Source organism: Protopterus annectens, chromosome 1.part1 (genome assembly GCF_019279795.1).
Source record: "Protopterus annectens isolate FY-2018-M chromosome 1.part1, PAN1.0, whole genome shotgun sequence".
In the NCBI taxonomy this organism is placed as follows: Eukaryota; Metazoa; Chordata; order Ceratodontiformes; family Protopteridae; genus Protopterus; species Protopterus annectens.
In genome coordinates this window covers 1,194,760,299-1,194,781,158 of record NC_056726.1, presented here as the reverse complement: position 1 = coordinate 1,194,781,158, position 20,860 = coordinate 1,194,760,299, and positions in this window count along the sequence as shown.

Here is a 20,860-nt window from a genome sequence, read left to right as displayed (position 1 = left end):
GGTAAATCACTTTAGCTGTTGAGTGCAGGGTCCTGGGTTTGAGCCTTACAAAGGCTGTTTATTTTGTTGCTGGGCAGAACAATGGCTGTTGAGTACAGAGTGATTAAGGCACTTTTATGCAGTTGTTAGTGGCTTTGCACAGAGGTAAGCAATGCTAACTTCTGGTTACAGTTTCTTATACTGATTTAGCTTCTCAGTTGCTTAACCTGTGTAGGCATTGCTTACCCCGTGCAAACAAGCTTAAACCAGCTTACTGCTCCTTAAAAGTGCTTACTCCAGCTTACCCTCACACTAATTTCTTTAAAAGAAATGAAAAAGGGTTGATAAGAAAGTGGTGAAAAAGGGGCACAAAGAGGGAAAGACAGTAGGAAAAATAGCTAGGGATGTGCAGGATGGGTGTAGGGAAAGTCCATACCTGCCCATTTCTTCTACAGCAACAGCTGTGCATATACACTGAATTTGGAAATAGATTTGGACATGGAAACCCCTGAGAGATGGGTGATGACAACAATAATATGTTGTGAAGCCAATTAGACCAGATTACATGTGTGAGAAATGGAGAGCTTTGTATGGGGCGTGATTTTTTTTGTTTTGGAACAGATTGCCCTTGTTTTATTTTTCAGGTGAGAGTGGGATGTTGGGGAGGGATAGTAGGTATATTTGGGGGGTAGGTTGGATAGGTTGACAGACAAGACAGACAAAATGCATACAGGGGCTGTATATGACACATGTGGGGGATAAACACCTTGATGGAGAGGGGTGTTTGGAAATCGGAAGCCCATGAGCCTTCTAGTGGAAACAGTGGGACTGAGGTCCTCACTCATGGGCAGTCACCACTGCACCTTCACAGCCCCGAAGGTGGCTGTGCTGGGGGCTGAGTAGGTGGGCCAGACCAACCCTCTAGTTGTAACATGTGGCCCTCAAGCTGGCATAGCAGATCTCTGAACTCCCTGCAGAGCTCGCTATAAACTACGTCCCCAACCTGGCGACGGGTGACAGTGTCCTGTCTGCTCCCATTCCCAGGGGGGCAAGCCCCATCCCCTGAGGTGGTTCCACCCGAAGGTGGTGCAGGGCCAACGGATGAGGAAGTCCTGGGGTGGGCCCCAGACGTGCTGGTGCCCAGTGCCACAGCCAGCCAAGGTGAGACAGGTGGGTCTCCGGGACAGGCCTTCCCAAACGTGCTATGGTGTTTCAATTTTACAACAAATGTGGGTTAGTAATAGTCAACTCATTCCAAGATTAGGTATAACAGCATGCATAGATATTCCTATTAACCCAAAACACCAGATATGGAACAGTTGCATAGAAAATAGAACACATGTATATATGGAACCACAGTGGCCATTACAACAGCATGCAGGTACATTTATGGCAGCATGCCACCAATGTGGGAGCATTTTAACATGGCACATGCATAGAAATAAATTTAAATATTTATCAAACAATAGGACACATGTCCCAACAGTAGATTTAATGCAGCACATACAGATAGAAATGTGTATTTAGATTGTTGTTGCAGATATGGTGGGTGGGGAGAAAGTTGTCAATGAACAACTAGTATATAGGTTCATAGGTTCATAGGCTGGTAATAGGCTATTGGCCCTAGGGCCTATGCAAGCCTAGCCATAACAATTCCTTGGATATTTCTTCCCACAATATTTACTTCCCTGGACCCCTGTCTAGCAGGGCAACTGACATTTTCCCTGCGGTGAATTTCCTATCTCCCATCCAAACATCAAGGTTCCTTTTGAAGAAGGTCAAGGAGGCACTCTGCTTGACATGTATCGGCATTCTATTCCAGAGTATGGGGAGTCTGTGGGTCAAGAACCTATCCCTCCAGCATGTTTTGTTCATTGTGATGACAAGGCTTAGATCCCTGGAGCGTGTGGCTTTGAGGGATTGGGATTTCTTTAAGTGGACAATGTCCAACAGCTCAGGGTTTGACATGGCCTTGTATGTTAAGCAGAGATTGCCTTTGAGTAGACGATATGCCACAGAGCATAGCTGGAGTTTTTTTAGATGGACAGCATTGGGAATCTTCTTTAGGCTTGTGATTCTTTTAGTAATGTATTTCTGCGGCCTTTCCAGCTGTTGCAGATGTCTTGTGAGGTACATACCAAATGAGGCGTTGCACTCTATAATGGGTCTAATGAGGGATGATTACAGTGGGACAATGACCTCCTTTTTTCTGGATGAAAAGCCCATAGTGATGAGGTGTGCCACATAGAAGGATTTCCTGACTGTTGTGGTGATGTGGTTATCGAAGGTGAGACCACTGTCCACCTGTGTCCCTAAGTCTCTCATCACACTTTCAGAGTTTAGTGTACTGCCACCTATGTGGTAATTCATGGGTACATGTTTTTTCCCAAAGAGGATAACTATACATTTCTTGGCACTGAGCTTGAGCCCATGGCTCTGGCACCAAGCATCTGTTTCTGTAAGGCCCTTTTGTAGAATATCCAAATCATTTGGGGATTCAATAATGGCTCCCAGTTTGCAGTCATCTGCAAACTTTGTTATCCAGAGTCCATTAGTGCTGGCCTGCACTTCAGAGAAGTAGATTCCAAACAAGAGTGGTCCCAGGACTGTATCCTGAGGTACTCCACTTGTCACTTGTCTGGAGCTGGATTTGGAATTGGCTACTTTTACAGTCTGGGTTCTGTCAGTAAGCTAGTTGGCAACCCATCGAGTGAAGTAGGGATTTATGCCCAGCTTAGTAAATTTATCTATGATTCTAGAGTGGGGGGTGATGCTGAAGGCCTTGGCGAGGGCCAGATAGGCTGTGTGGACTGCCTTATGCTCATCCACATCTCCGGAGACTGATTCAAAGAAGTCAGTTAGGTTCAGGAGACAAGATCAGCCCTTCACGAACCCAAACTGGGTGGGGTCCAGTGTTTGAAGGTTGACAATGTCTTTGTTTATAAGTTCCATGATGATGCGTTCCATGCCCTTGCAAATCAGGCTTGTCAGACTGATTGGACGGTAGTTCCTGTAATCCAAGGTGGATCGCCCCTTGTGGAGTGGGATAACTGTAGCTGTGCACCACTCAGTGGGCATGAAGCCTGAGGTGAGGCTATGATTAAACATGACACTTAGGTGAGGTGCCAGTACATTTTGTAGTTCATGTAGTACACAGCCCGGGATGTCATCTGGTCCCATGGATGCTGTATTCTTACCTTTGGAGAGTGCGGTTTCTACCTGTGTAGTCATGATTACCGGAATTTTGCAATCGTTTGGTATTGAGATGGGCCCTTTAGTGGGTGAGAGGGGGTAAAGTTGGCACTAGATCAATCTGTCAGGATATTGGCAATATCCTTTGGTCAGTATATTTAATGCCATTCTGTTGTAGCTCAGAGCCTATCTGAGCATTGCCATTTAGATTCTTGACATAACTATTGAATTCCTTGTGGTTGTCTTTGGAATCTTTGGCACTTTTATTTTCGTAACTAGCTTTGGAGGATTTTATGAGGGATCTCAACTTCTTACTGAGGCTGTTAAGGGAGTTTTTTTGCATCCTGGGATTTTCCTCTTTTCTGCAACATACTGTTGCATAGTTTGCTTATAGCAGGGGACCACCAGATTGGCTTCCTTTTTTGCAGGAGAGCATCTTGGTTCTATTTGGGATGGCACGATTCATGCACAAGTGGATGTGCTCATACAGTGCCTTAGTGTATGATTCAGCAGTTGAACATTCAGCTCCCATCTGCATGGGTGTCATGAAGTTTGTCACTTCTGACTTGAGTAACATTAAGTTGGCTTGGGAGAAGTTTTTTACGGAGGTTTCCTTACTGGGGGTGGGGGGGGGGTGGGATGTGGTTGTCAAGGGTGATTTGCTCATGGCCAGACCTGACGAATAAGGGGGTGACCACTTGTGTGGAGCGTCTATCTTTCATGTTGGTAATGACCCGGTCTAGAATATTGGAGAACCTGGTGGGACAATGGATTAGTTGATTCAGGGCACTGGAATTTATGAATTCGAAGAACTGTTGGGTAAAGGTGTTGGTACCAGAGTAGTTTTCCCAGTTAATGGCAGGGTAGTTGAAATCACTGAGTATTAGGGTGTTTGGTTGTATCTTAATATTTTCCAGTATGTTTAGAAAGGTGTAGTGAAAATCTTGGGGCATGGTGGGGTATCTTTACCAAGCTACAATTTGGATTGCAGTCTTACCTAGTGTTAGTTGCACCTGGAGAATTTCAGATGCATTGTGTTGGGCAACTAGCCTAGAGGTATGAATATCTTTGGTGAATATAGACACTCCTCCATTGTTAGTGTTTCAGTCTTGGTTTGGTGGCCAGAAAAAGTGTGGTAAGAGTTGTAGCCTGGTATTGCAGGGGTGTTCTCTGGAGCCTTGAACCAGGTCTCAGTTACTGCACAGATATCGATGTTCTCCATTTTTAGGAGTGCCTCGAGAGAGTGCATTTTGAGGTTTAAACTTCTAGCATTGAGTAGCATTACCTTCCTGCAGTTCTCATTACTTTTCTAGTCAGTGCTGTGATCTGTACCCTACAGGTGTTAGTACTCTACCCTATGGCCATAGTTTGGACAGTGGTATGGATGTAGACAACTATGTACATGAACTGAGTTTTACCTGCGGTATACACCTCTTACCTGGTATACATGTGGAGGTATTGTTTGTTAATACTATATAACTGTTTCTACACATATTCCCACATTCCAGGTTGGTGTTATGCACATACCTGTCCATCTCTTACTGCACACACTCTGGGCATGTCTTGGCCACATGCAGGTGAACCGGAACATATTTTAACTATTGCCCTCATAAACCTTTGGTGAATTGTACAATGACAGGTTTGCTTTCATTGACATTTTCCAAATATGTACAGGCCTGACAGTCAGTTATATGACATGACATGCTGCCTACATGTCAGAGATTAGCACACTGATATGCCAGGAGGACAGAATAACAGGGGGCAGATATGGGCTAATTAACTGGACATGCTGGACAGTTCTGTACACGTGGGGTATGATTCTGCATTCAGCTTACTACCACTCCTAGGATTCAAACCATGGCTGTGTCTGCTAAAAATAAAACATTGCCCATCACCGTTGAATGTGCTATATAGATACTGCTGTATCTCTTATCTGATTTCTGTCTATAATTCTCCTGTGGTTTTACAATCTGACCTTGTAATTACAACACTCATACAGGATTTCCTAGACAGTTTTATTATGTAGCACAGTGTGGATGACAGTGATGAGTAATACCTTATTATTCAGAGCAACTGCAACACTAACAATGCCATACAATACCAGAGTAAACAGTACCAGTACAAGATATCAATCTTTTATTTCTAGGCACAGTTTTCGTATCTGACAAACCTGTGGAGGCAATGTTTGTTAGCACTACCTGCATGTTGCAACACATATTACCAGATTCCTCATTAATATTATCCACATACGTCTCACTCTGTTACTGCACACACTCTAGTCACAGCTTGACAACATGGGGGTGGAGATGGGACATACTTGGCTTATTAATCTCATAACAGTTTGGGGAGTTGCTAGAGTGACAGGTTTGTTCCTATAGATGTTTGACAATCAGTTGTATTTCTTATTTGCAGCCTAAACATCTGGGATCATCCCACTGCTTTGCCAGTGGGACAGGCAGTAGATATGGGCCCATTTACTGGACATTCTGGACATATCTGTACAGTTGTGGAGTATGATTCTGCATACAGCCTACTACCACTCCTAGGATTTGAACCATGGCTGTGTGTGCTAACAATACAACAGTTCACATCACAGTTGAGCGTGCTATTTGGCTTTTGGTGTTTGCCTTTTCACTGTTTTCTAAGTCTCTCTCAGTTGTACTGTATGACCTCTTGGGATTACAACAGTCATATACAGACATTCTTACACATTTTATTTATGTAGCACAGTGTGGGTAACAGTGCTTAATACAACAGTACTATTAAGTGATTGCAACTCTACATTGCCATATGATACCAGAGTAAACACATACAGTCCAGCAGTTAGACCTTTATTGTCAGGCTATTATGCTTTTATTTACATACAACCTATATGAGACTCTTCCTGCCATATTCTCTGGTGTATGCAGTACATGTCTTAAACAATACAGGTTTTATACAGGCAATTAACTTACTACTACTTTTAGTTTTATTTCCTATGACAGTACATGCAAGAGTTTTACTAACCTGCCTGGCGTCGCAACCACTGCAGTCTACAGGCATGGGCTTCCTGGTTTGCAGCCTGCTCATCTGCCACTGTGAAAGACATAAGAGGAATATTTAGCCATATCTATCCATAATATACATGAGCTGGCAATTATTAAACAGGTAATGGACTGATACTTACACACGGCTGGGAAATCCCCTGTCCTCCTAGCCTCTTGGATCTATTGATCCAAGAGATCCCCCTTTCTCTGCTTCAGGTTGACATAGTGATGCCTGACCTGCTCACCAGTTTGAGGTATGCCAGTGGCACTGGTGAGGTCATGGGCGAGATGGTCCCAGGCTTCTGCTTTGTATTGGGAACCCTGGTACTGGCCCTGCAGCAGTCTCTGGTCATGGTCTTTCACAAAGAGTCCTGCCATAACTCTGGACTCCTGGATGCCCCAGCACTGCGCCAGAAAGCACACACCCTCTCCCATACCAGACATAATGCCTGCAGGAGGAAGCTGCAACCAATTATGAGATGTATTCCCACCTGTTGGATTTAAATAGGACCAGTTTCCCACACTTTGCTGTGATTGAACGGTTTTGAAAATGCTAAGCTATGGGCAAACCTGCTTACCTAAAGTTTGGCATTGCTTAAAGGTTTATACCAATGGGCAAACTGATTTAGCTGGCCTACACATTGCTTACACATACTAAGCTGGGCTGTTCAATGCTTAGCATTGCTTAATTTTTAATGTGCATTATATTTGCTTTTTGGCCTTGATTTATTATTCATTGCATGTTATATATGCGTTTGGTATCCATGATTCATGTGTATGTACACTGTATGAGGTCCTTGTGTTTATTTGGGGATTTCAGCACTTTATTACAATGACACCTCACATCTGGGCTTACTGCAGTACTCCAGTTCACATATTTATGTTATGTAGTAGGTTATACAACATAAAACTGTATATAGATTCCTTTCACATGTTCAGTTTGAGTTTCCTATAGTGAGGATCTGTTTGGTGATACCTCAATAGGTTTCATGCTATGATGGTTTAGTGGTTAACTCCTATGACCATAGTGTACAGGATCCTGGGTTCAAGGCCTACAAAGGCTGTTTATTTTGTTTCTGGCCAGAACAGTGGTCGATGCATACAGAGTGATTAAGGCACTTTTAAGCAATTGTAAGCGGGTTTGTGTGGGTTTTTGTGAAGGTAAGTAATGCTAACCTTTGGTTAAATATGCTTACAGTGAGTTAGCTTCAGTATTGCTTACTGCTTCACCTGTGTTCTTTGCTCTCAGACATGCCCTTTGCACTCGCACATGCTCCATGCCTGTTTAGGACCTCAGGCAGTGCACCAGAATAAGATGTGAACTGTTTCATATGGTTAAATGCTTTCCCACTAGGCAACAAAAATGGCAGTAAAAAAGACTAAATTAGAGATGTTAGCTTTGTAATATTTCTTAAGCAAAACATAAGACTATCAGTATATAACTACATGTTATGATACAATTTAACAAACAATAAGATAATTGAACTACCAATAGGGATGATAAAGGTCAGACTACAGGCATATATCTATTATCTGTCTATCTAGCTAGCTATCTAGTTTATTTTTCTCATGGAAATTAAACAAATCTCAATTAATGTCTTTTCTTTTGTAGAGCATCTGACTTTCAAACTGCTTCTACAGCACATCTCTAGGAATACAAATCAGAAATCACACAACAGGGAAACACAAATGTATGCACTGCAAAGCAACTAATTAAGGAATGAAATGCGCATTCTATAAAGTTTTTTTTTTAGTGACTAAAGAGAAACAAAGAAAAAATGATCATTGTTTTGGTCAATCGATATTTGAACAATAACCATAGAATGATATTCATAGTCCCAAGGTTGCATCATAGGAGGTTACTAGGCTAATGGCCTTGGGTCCTTACAATCCCAGCCAAGATTTTATCCTCAAAAAAGAAACCTCAGTCAGCACCTGTCACCCCTGTCAATGAGGGACACAGGTAAAAGCCCTTGGGCAAATTTGTGGTTTCCCATCCACTCATCAAGGTTATGCTTCAAGAGTGTCAGCTAGGTACTCTGTTTGACATGTATGGGAAGTCTATTCCAGAGACAGGGCAGCCTTTGGGAGACAAACCTGTCTCTCCAGCAGGTTTTGTTAATGTTGCATATTAGATTTAGGCCTTTTGAATGGATGATTCACAAGGAGTTACACTTACAGATATGGAACATCACTGGTGGGGCAGGGTCCAATATTGCCATGTAGGCGAGACACAGATCACCTCTAAGCAATCTATATGATACCGAGTAGAGTGATAGCGATTTGAGCCTGTCCGCATAAGAGAGATGTTGGAAGCCATGGATTCTCTTTGTGAGGTATTTCTGTGGCTTTCCACTTGATGCAGGTGTTTGTAGAGGTACATACAAAATGGGGTGTTATACTCAATTACTGCCCTAACAAGGGAGGAGTACAGAGAGATAATAATTTAATTTTATCTGGATGTAATCCTTTTACTTATGAGATGAACCAAGTAAAAGGCTTTTCTGACCACTTCTGATACATGATGGTTGAATGTGAGATTGTTGTCAACCTTAGTACCCAGGTCTCTCACCACAGGTTGCATGCATAAGGGGTTGCTTTTGATGTGGTAATCAGTAGGAGCTGTGTTTATGCCAAATGGTATGATAATATATTTTTCTGTGTTTAACTTAAGGCCATGACTTTGGCACCAGTCACTTGTTGCTGTGAGACCCTCTTGCAATATGTTAACATAATTTGGGGAGTCAATGACAGAACCCAACTTACAGTCATCTGCAAACGTGATCAGCAAGGCCTTTTGTCTTTGCATAGACCTTTGAAAAGTGGATGCCAAACTGTAGGGGTCCCAGGACAGATCTCTAGGGAACACCACTAGTGACAGGTCTGCTGTTGGAGGTGGAGGTGTCTATTTTGATCTTGTGCGCCCTATCAGTGAGCAAGTTAGCCATGCACCTGATGAGATAGGAATTTGCACCCACTTGTATTGGCTTTTCAATGATGCCTGAGAGGGGGATTGTGTCAAAGGCCTTGGCCAGGTAAAGGTAAGCTGAATGTACTGACTTTCCCTTATCTAAGGCCTTGGTGACAGTCTCAAAGAAGTCAACCAGGTTCAACAGGCAAGATCTGCCCTTGACAAATCCAAACTGGGTGGGGTCAAGTGCCTTTGGAGATTGCCTATGTCCTTGTTTATGAGATCCATAATAATACACTCCATGGCTTTATAGATCAGACTTGTCAAGCTAATATGGAGTGATAGTTTCCAGGGTCAGCAGTGGCACCACCTTTGTGCAATGGGATGACAATGGCAGTACTCCACTCTACTAGAATGAAGCCTGTACTTAGACTGTGGTTGAATAGGGTGCTCAATAGCAAAGATAGTTCTTGCAGGAGATGGTGCAGAATACAGCTTGGGATACAATCAGGTTCCATGGAAGCTGTGTTCTTTGCCTTGGATAGGACCTTTAACACTTATCTATGGAGATGTCAGGTGTGGAACAAGTATCTGGGATGTCAAATGACCCTTTGGGGGGAGATAGGGGGGTGAAGTTTGCACTGAACCTAACTGCTAACAGGTTGGCTATGTCAACAGGATTAGTTTAAGTCGTGCTGTTAAGTACTAATTCGTAACAAACCTGGGTTTTGCCATAGAGGTTCATGACATAACTGAAGAAGGTTTTGTGGTTTTTTCTAGTGATCTAATTTGCTTGTTGAGGCTGAGGAGGGAGTTTTTACAATTTGGAATGTGTTTCTTTTTACTGTTGGACAAAAGTTTCTTTCTTTTGTTGTAAAGCCTGTTGATAGAGAATGTACATCAGAGAGATTTGTGTTTCCTTGACAAGCAGATTTTAGTTCTGTTGGGTATGGCTGAGTTCATGCAGTATTACAGGTGGTTGTATACTGCATTGGTGTACTGTTCAGCATAGTTGTCTGCATCCTCTGAGGGGGGAGGTGGTGTGAAGCTACCGATACCCTCCCTTAGGAGGTTGTAGTCATAGTCAGCTTTTGATAAGTTTTTTAGCATGGTTGCAACTGAGGGAGGGTTGGGTGGGATAGAAACTTTGAATGAGACAGACCAATGATCTGATCTCACCAGAGAAGAACATACTATGGGAGTGGTGCAGTGGTCACCCACATTGGTGAGAACCAAGTCTAGAATGTTATTTCCTCTTGTGAGGAATGAGACGATCTGGTCTAGTGTATTAGAACTGATAAAGTCAAGGAATTGCTGGGTGAATGCATTACTGCAAGAATAGTTCACCCAGTCTATGGTGGGGTAGTTGATGTCACCAAGGATTAGGGTGTTATGGGGTACATTGATGGAGTCCAGTAGGTCCAGGTAGGAGGAGTGGGTGTCCTTAGTCATGGAGGGAGGTCTATAGCTGGCTATAACTTGGATGGGTGACTTTCCAACTGTCAGTTGCAGCTGGAATAATTCCAGTGCATCTTGCTGGCAAACCAGTCTGGAGGTGTGCCTGTCCTTATTGAAGAAAGAGACTTCACCACCCTTAGTCTTTCCAACCTCATTTTGGGGTTGGAATGTGTGGAATGAGGTATAGCCTGGTAAGGCAGGGGTGCTCTCCACAGCCGTGAACCAAGTTTCTGTGACTGCACAGACATTGGCATCTTTCAGTGCAAGGAGAGCCTCCAGTGAGTGCATTTTCAGGTTAAGGCTCCTAGCATTAAGTAGCATGACCTTCAATTTGCTTTTTGACAGATCTTTTATGTTGAAAGATTTGTCTTTGGGACATAGCCTAAAAAAAGCACAATGGGGGAGGCAAGAGCAGTGGCCAGGATCTGGAATCCCAGGGTTGACAGGTGGAGGCCATCTCTTTCAAAGCATTGAGGGCTGTCAACATTGTCATCCCAGGCAGACAGATACTGAATCCCCTTGGAAAGACACTAGAAACTAAGCCAGATATTGAAGTCAGTCATTTTTTGTTGGTATTGTGGTATCATTTCTGGTGAAGGTAGGATGCTGCTTAGGGCTAGGGACATACCTACCTGGGACACATACTCTGAGAGCTCAGCCATATCTCTCTTTATATAGCCCAGCGAGGTATGTCTCAAGTCATTCACACTAACATGGACAATGACAGAGTCATACTTGTACCTGTTGTGGAGAGACTTAAGTGCGTGCATGATGTGGCAGATTCTGACACCTGACAGACAACTGACCGTGACCTTCTCCTTGTTGAGCCTGGTGAGGAGGACATTGGTGTGTCTCACAATTGAGTCATCGATGACTAGTATGTTTGCTTTATTGTTCTGCCTTATGGGCTGAGTTGGTTTATTGTTATGCCTTATGGGCTGTGTTTGTGAGACATTGGTGTGTTGTCTGCTGTGTGTGTGATGTGTTTGGTGTTGTGTGTGTGGAATGTTTGAGTGTGTTTTGGAGGTCTCTGCTACTTAGGTAAGTTTTTATTGAGGACTTCTTCACAAATAGGTTTGTGTTGTGCTTGGCTATGTGAGGTGTGTGGTGTGGTGTTTGTGCTGGCAGTCTCCTCTTTGTCAGGAGTACTGACTGGAGTGAGAGCATGGATTCCAGGTTACTAATGTAGATGCATTTCTTGCAAATAGAAAAATTATGTGCTAGGAGAAGAGGGCTGTCAGTGAACATGAGGCAGTTGCTAAACTGTCTCAGTATGCCCATGTCAACCAGGCATGCAGGAGAACTTAATGGGAATTGTCTAGACATAGTGTTCTGAATACTTGGGCGGACTTATGGAGAGACGATTTTGATAAGGGTCTGTCCAGAAGAGTGTAGACCACAAACACCTTCTTAAATGTAAAATAACTTGCATGAAGCACAAGTGCTAAAACCAAAACTAAGATGCTTAGAATAGCAGATAAATTTAATTGGGCTACTAACAAGCAGTAATAAATGCAGCAGAATAAGAGCACTTGAACACTTAAGAGCACACCACAAAGCCAAATAAGATAATAAAGTAGGTAGAACACAGTTACAGTAAGAGCAGATGAATAAAGTGTAAAATTTTATTTATTTATTTTTGTGTTAAGTGGAGAGGGAGGAAACAAAATAATTCAAGATTAAGAAACTAAGGAGGCTGGCCTTCTCATATGTTCTATCTGTACACAGTAGACATAGCTGATGAGATGGGACTGGTAGGAGTGTCTGAAATCAAAGAAGCAAGGGGGTAGTCTTTCCCAAATGATCTCACTGTACTCAGTTGAGTGAGTAAATGAGATTGGGCTGGGAGTAGTTTCCATAGACAATTTTACAGCAGGGGTGGGCAATTCCAAAGCCACCAAGTTTAAGAATACAAAAACACTTGGGCTGAGCATGGGAAAGAAAAAAACAAACACTGCAGAGAGGGACCACCGATATTCAATCAATATTCAATGAAACAAATAAATAAATGCAGTACAGTTTTGTCAACTATCACTGAAACAAAAACAAGTGCAAAACAGTATACTTATCTCAGCTTTGAATATCCAGATTGTTGTAGAATCAGTCACAGCCAGCTAAAGATCTCTGCTACTGAGCACAAATACACAGAAATGTAACTATACCAGTAGAATAAAACAAAAGATAGACCCCCTCCCAGACAATCAGATAAACACAAAACTTCACAAAGTGCAAAGCAACACCCCCCCCCCCCATGAAACCGGCTGGCTTAGAGCTCAAGTGCTGAACTAGTCCTGAGAAACAAACTGCAGGGAGAGACACCACCAATATTCAACTATCACTGAAACAGAACAAGTGCAAAAAAGTATACTTATATCAGCTTTGAATATCCAGGTGGTTGTAGAATCTGTCACAGCTAGATAAACAGCTCTGCTACTGAGCACAAATACACAGAAATGCAGCTATATTTTGCATAGCAGTTTTTTTTTTTGTGAAAAGCACCACTACACCTATATGCAAATGCATTAATCGTAAGTTATTTACATTGAATAAGTAAATGGAATGGTGTTTAAAAAAATGGCCACTTACGGCAAAAGCATAAAGTAACTGAAACAAATTCTTAAGTATGTGTAAAGTACTAAGTGATATTGTAAATGAATGCAGATATGCTCAAGCAGATTTGAAGTATTTAAGGCAAGCGGCACACAGCACAGCTTTTTTTATTAACTTTTAAAAATGTAAAGGGCTTTATATATTTTATATAAGGATATCATTATGTGGACATTTGTTGGATTCTTTAGACAGTAGAAAGGGGCTGATGGGAACTTTTGAAAAGGGGAGACAAAGAGAGAAACACAGATGGAACATGTCAAGTGGGTCAACTCCTGCCCCATCTTCAATTCCTCATAATAATCCTTTGCAAATAGCTGATGCCATCAACAATTACTTCACTGAAACTATTCAAGCCCTTGCAAAGACAATGCCTCCCATCTCCCCCAGCCCCTTACAAAACATAAGCAGTCAAGTGCCCTCCTTCCATATACAACCTGTACCAACATCCTTTATCTGCAAACTCCTTCATAAACTCAAACCATGTACCCCTTCTGCTGACCGCCTGCCAGCAGAATACCTTCAAATAGCTTCCAAAGTCATAGCATATCCCATATCCATCCTTATAAACCGAACAATCATAGAAGGTAACATCCCATCCATATGGAAAGTCTCCCACATTATCCCCTTACATAAAGGAGGCAAATCCACTGATATCTCCAATTTCTGACCAATTGCATTACTCTCCCCACTGGCCAAAATAATGGAAAAATGTATTCACCATGAACTACTTCAACACCTGCTCCACAATAACTTACTAGCCAACTGCCAACATGGCTTTAGGCCCTTTCATAGTACAACTACCGCCCTGCTAACTTTTACTGACTGCATAAATAGGAATCGAAATAACAACTCTCTATCTTCCGCATTATTCATTGAGTTATCAAAAGTCTTTGATATGGTTAACCACAACTTACTGATCAGTGCACTAAAAGCATAATCTCTTGACCCACAAGCAATAATTTGGTTTACATCCTATCTAGAAAATAGACAACAAGCAGTGCTCTGGGACAATAATCTCTCCACACCCCTCCCCGTAAACATTGGAGCCCCTCAAGGCTCTATCCTAGGCCCTCTTTTATTTTCCATTTTTATTAATGATCTCAATACTATTTTTCCTCAAGCCACCTGCATACAATATGCCGATGACTCTACTTTAATCTGTACTTCTAAATCATCAATCTCTCTTCAGACGCTTACTCAAACAGTATTTAACACTGTTGAAAATTGGTTTACCACCCATTGCCTCCTCCTAAACCCCAAAAAAACAAAATTGTTGCTTTTTGCTCCCACCCAAAAGTCTCCAGTGATCCACTTCACAATTACCTCTAACAATGGAACTACTATTTCCGCAGATACTACCACACGTCTCCTGGGCATCACTATAGATAATAACCTCAGCTATGATGATCATATCAACAATACTATACAAACTGTCAATAAAAAACTAGGCTCTCTGTATAGAATCCAACCCTACCTCGCACCTCTAGCCAGAACCACCATGGCCCAGACTCACCTCACTTCTACCCTATTCTATGCTTCTGCTATATACACTAATCTATCAAAACACAATCTAAGCAAGCTTGAAACTAGCTATAACAATATAGAAAGATTTGCCACTAGTACCCCTTTTAGAACCCACCGCTGTCAACCTTAAACAACTCGGATGGTCAGAACTACATAACCATCTGTTGTATAATCAACTGGTGATCATACAAAAAAATTCTTTATCACCCAAATAATACCCCAATCCTCTCTAGCCTGATCTCCCCATATAAAAATCTTGCAAGACTTTGTTCAGCAAACAAGTTACTAATTTCCAATATCAAATCTAATAATAAAGCTGGGGACTCACTTTTTACTAACGTTGTGGGCAAAATCTGGAACAAGCTTCCTAGGACACTCACATCTCTCTCATCTACATTTCTCTTCAAGAAACACCTCAAAGAACATCTGAAAACTCATTGGCTTCGTCCCTGTTTTAAACCTGACTGAACCTTACTTTACCCCTTATTTTCTCTTCTTGCTATACTCCTTCCTTCTTGACCTTGTCCCCTCTGCAGCATTAATCTATAGAACCTAACTTTATTCTAGCCCTTGTGTATTTCTTTTACTATCTTTCTCACTTTTCTCCCTCTTTGACTTACAAATGACAACACTAGAACCTTAAGTGTACCTGTACTTCATTGTAACTTAAACCTATGCAAAGACTCTATGCTACCATTCTTCTTCTTAGACACAATTTTTATTTTGTATTACAAACACTATTATTTCTCTTATGCAGCTGAACTTTAGTTCATTTTTAACTGTTGTATCTAGTAATTTTACTATGTTTGGAGCCTATCTCCCTGTGAACTTAGTCATGCTTTAAGTATTGTATTTTGTAAATTTTTATTATTTTTGGAGCTTAACTCCCTAGGCCTCTACTGAAAATGGACATGTATCCAGCTAGACTAGCCCAGTCAACAAATGTAAAATAAAAATAAATAAATAAATTATACTGATGTAGGTGGGATAGGAGGAGTACTATGTTTTTGGTGGGGGATAGACCCTCCCCTGGATCCGCTATTATTGACAAGTTTGGCATTACCAAACTGCCTTTTCACATATATTTTTTAAACAAATGCTTTCATATTTTATCTCCATGTTGAATAAAATTCATTTATGAAATCATTATATTTTAAGTTGCTTAGATCTGTTTTTGCTTCTGTGGCTTGCTATTGTTATTATTTGAATAATAAACCTGAATGTAATACATTAATCATTTATTTAAGCATAACTTTTGCAGTATTGCATTAGTAGAAATATATCTATATACCTGTATATTCTTTTCTGTATAAATATTTTTTTTTGTTTGCATGTCATTATGAACTTATGTTAACTCTTGAGTGATCTAAGGTGATGAGGTGTGCAACACTATGCAGGATAACCATGGATTATGTTTCATGGTTATATAGTCTCATATGTATCTGACTCCATTTTCACTTTTATAATCAAAAGAACATTAGCGAATTACTAAGGTTGTTCACACATCCATACAGACAGTTGAGGTCTGCTGAGGTCTCTACACCTCTCCAAAGCATGTGCATAACTGTCCAAGACCTGGTTACATGGATTTGTTGACTTACACACAAGTATTACTGCAGTTCATAAAAATGAGCATAACTAAGTGTAGTTTGTATACAAAATGTGTAAATAATTCTGAATTTGCACAAATAAATTTAAGATAGCCATATTAACTTGCAGAGACTCAAGATAGGTAACAAATGGATTATGCAACCACAAAATGAATCAAGCAAGAACTAAGCAGTAAAAATTTTGGAAATTATCATATTGATGTCAGATAAAAGTGTTTACTAAGAGACTTGTCTTTTATTGTTGTGATGTTCAGATAGAGATGATGTACTTAAATACCGAAGAAATCATTGTCACATGAATGTGAATTCCTGACAGCAGCACTGGAAATGTAAATGAAAGTAGTTATAATGGCAGCGTGAAAAATAATTTGGAAACACACTTTGGTGGTATATGGGAATTATGCTACACAGGATAGACATGCATACTTGAAAGAGATTGTAATCTGATGTGCATTATTCAAGAATGTATTGTTGTGTCCAAATTAGTGCCTCTTTGCTGGTGGATTTCTGACTGCCACTTCTGAATGAAAATGACAGCATGAAAACAGAAAAGTGTTAAGGAAAGGATAGAAGTCTGTTAGCAAAGTGCTGGCAATTATATTCTGAATGTTTTGATGATGCCGCACAGATTACTACAGTACAACTTTAACTTGCTGGCTTAGGACTTTGCATGTGAACACAGGTGTTTTGTATTCAGATCCTTGATTTATTTATGAAGAAAGTAGACATACTTTCATTGTCAGTGTAGGACTTTAGCATGTTGTTTTAGGTACATTAATGATGCAGCAGCAATGATCCAGACAAAGAAAGGACAATTTTAGCCATGAGCAAAAGTGCTTCCTCCTGCAGTCCTTGTGACATATGGTTAACACCTTTTTTGGAAAAGGGGGACTGAAACAAGCTGAGGTCAAATGCCTAGAATCAATTTGTTATAGGTATAAATGCTGCTGGTAGAAGGAACTGCACAACAACAGTACAAGAAGAGGGCTAACAGTATGGTAGGATGTGCCAGAGCAGAGCAAGGCAGAAACACTTATTTCATTAACACCTGATGAGCAGTACATCCTGTCCATTCATTGGGAAGACTATGACACATATGACAATGGCATAAGCATAATCAGAGGTCATATGAACACTGGCTATTACCCACATCAGCTGCATCAACAGACATCTGTTCAAATGGAATGACTACATGTAACACGGGACACGTACTGTTATCAGGTAAACCCTCCACTTCTGCACATAATGACATTGAGCAGAGTGTCTGTGGTAACTGTCATCCATTCCTCCTTAGACAGTGTAAAGTATTGAATGCCAGTAAATTCCTCACAGTATCATCAGCAGAAACAAACAGTTCCACTTTATCAATACATTTACAGATATCAGTAGCACAATGGCTGCTGCTGATGATGATGATACAGTTATATTTATGAGATCACGTGAGGAAACTGGAACATAGTTGGCAATATCTAGCATCCTACAATATGTTAGTTACTCTGCAGGAAGTGACACTGGGTCACAAAGTCAGGTACAGGGTGACATTACACTGTACGTACAAGGAGAAAATCCATGCACCATTATAGCCGTATCTCCAAACCTACAGGAACATCTTCTGGATCATAGTAGAAATTCAGAGTAACAGGATTCACAATGACACTTGTACAGAGAGGTGCCAGTATCACTGTCTACTCTAAATCTGTCAAGTACCTCATGATTATAAGAATATAATGAGATTTTCTTTGTCTATATCTCAGGTTCATAGGTTCATTGTTTTTTAATAGGCTAAAAAACACAAGGACCATTTTAGCTTAGCCATGCATGCCAAACATGACAAGTTCTGGTAACCTTGTAAGGATTGTGTAAGCAGGGGCTTGGGAGGTGAAACATTTACAAGCAGGGGCCTGGGAGAGGAACCATTTAAAGATGTCTGTATTAGCTGCAAATACCATAGGGAAAGATTAACTCTTAAGGGGAGACAGTGCACTTTTGTCAGCATGATCTCATAACTGTGTTACAGATAAGAAGCTTGTGTTAAAAGTGGGATAAATTGCAGATGGATTTGTGTTCAAAGTTAACAGTTTCTACTGAGTGAAAGTGGATGCAGCACCTCTGTGGTTGAAGGTTTACTTCCATGTCACTAGGATCACATGGACACCCAAGTTCACCACTGTGAGATTTAAGCCACTTACCTAACCTGTTACACAATCTAGAGATCACAATATTAGCTGCAAGTGCCACAGGAGAATTCTGATGCTTATGGAGACAGAGTGCACTTTTGTCAAGATGATCTCACGACTGTGTTGCAGAGCATATCTTTCTGGCAGAACTGGAATAAGGGGATGGTGGAATACTTGCCCAGGTTAAATGTTTCCCCTTGACTGGATGTTAATACAGCATGTCTGTGCAGGGTACCAGATAATGCAGCCACATACAGAATGTCTCTACAGTATGAATTGAAATGCCTCCTTATCTAGCTACACAATCTAGGAAGCATGGCATTATTCACAAGCACCACAGGAAACATTTGACTCTTTAGTGGATAGAGTGCACTTTTGAAAAGATGACCTTAGTGTATTGCAGAGAAGATGTTTGTGTTAAAAATGGGATAAAGTACAGAGGGAGCTTTGTTCAAAATTAAATGTTTTCTCCTCAGTGTAAGTGGAGACAGCATATTTGGCATTGAAACTTTACTTACATGTCACTACCTCCCAAAAGATACATACACATTTCCCATACTGGTGATTGAAATTCCTATCTAGCTAATTACACAATCTAAAGCACACAGTATTAGTCACAAACACCACAGAAAACTTGTAAAATTAATAATGTGAAAAAGCATATTTGTAATTAGCAAAAATTCATGGTTTGGAACTGCTCGTACTGAGCATCACAGGTTTTGGGACAAATGCATATGCATGGACAGACCAAACTAACAGCACTGTGTTTATCTCAAATAATGACATACCTTTCTGCTAAGATTTATATACTGTCCTTATGTACATTGCATTACTATGATGGTCATGTATCTGTTTCAAAGTATGGGATGCCAATGACATCACAGTTGTAAAGCAGTGGGTCATCTATCAAGCACTGCTGCCACTTCATTCTGGGATGACTGCACACTTGTTTTATCTCATGCTTGCACAATATGCATTGATAAAACAGACACTTCCTAAATAGAACAGTGCAGTGTGGAATAACACTGACGGATTATGTGAGAATAAGTCATGTAACATTCTAACACATTTGCAAGTGTAACCAGTGGAGTGCAGACATACATTAACCAACTTACTTAGTTGAGTCAACATAACTCTGAAAAACAGTTAACTAGTAAAAATGCAACACAAACATATAGACTTTGTACAACCTAAACAAATAATTATTTGTTGTAAATATTTATTTTTTACACTGTGCCTGAAGCACAGCAGTGGCAAGCTCATTTGCACTGCTGATGGCAGAGTATTAGTGCATGCGTATTCATATCTTGAGGTGGTGAACTTAGAATGGGAATTACCCGTAGTCTATGGTGCTCTGTAACAACTTTCATGCAAACAAGCATTATAAACATGCAACCATGTGTGAATCTGACAGCTGCAGCTAGTCAATCCTTATATGCATGCTAGAGGTATATTATGAAACGTATGAGTCACCAAGTATGTTCTTGCCGGTGGAAACATGGCTTAGGGAAATAGCTGTGAATCAAAGAGGTTTATTGGATGATGCAGAAGTGGTGGGAAGAGCTGGACATCTGATGACAAGAATTAACAATACAGTAAATCCAAAAAAACAGAATGGAGTCCACTGGCAAGTATATACCAACGCAGAATGGTAAAAACAGTCCTTTATTAGAATAAAAACGATTATCAGTATTCACCAACGTAAAATAATAAGCACTTTTGTATCCAATTATACAATTCAGGAGACTTTATCAAACAAGAACTGAACATTAAAACAGAGTTTAAATACTTACAACACTGAAAATGTCCCTCCCAAATGACATCACTTCCTGGCAGAGCACAACGTTCTAATTAAAGAAACAGTGTATCTTCCTGGCAAAGCACAAAGTTCTAATTAAAGAAACAGTGTATCTAAAAAGAACATCGAGCTGAAAACCATAAACAAGTGCAAATCACATGCTTAAAATAGTAATAAATAATAAATAGTTTTGTGAGTACCTGCAAACAAAGCACATTGATCAGGACAAAATTAACTTATACGAACAAATGATGGATATTGTATTAAGAATCAATTTTATTCTGTTTGAGAGTGAAACCAGTCTGGTGAAGGGTGATTGGTCTAGTTTCATAAGTTCATAGCTAGGTACTAGGCTATTGGCCTGAGGGCCTATGTAAGCCTAGCCAACAAGGTTCCCTGGCTTACGCCACTCATGAAAGTTATTTTCCTGTGCCATTGTCGAGCAGAGACACAGAAATGATCCCCATGGTGTATTTCCTATTTCCCATCCACTCATCAAGATTTTTCTTGAAGAGAGCTAATGAAGAACTTTGCTTGACATAGATGGGTAGCCTGTTCCAGAGTATGGGAAGTCT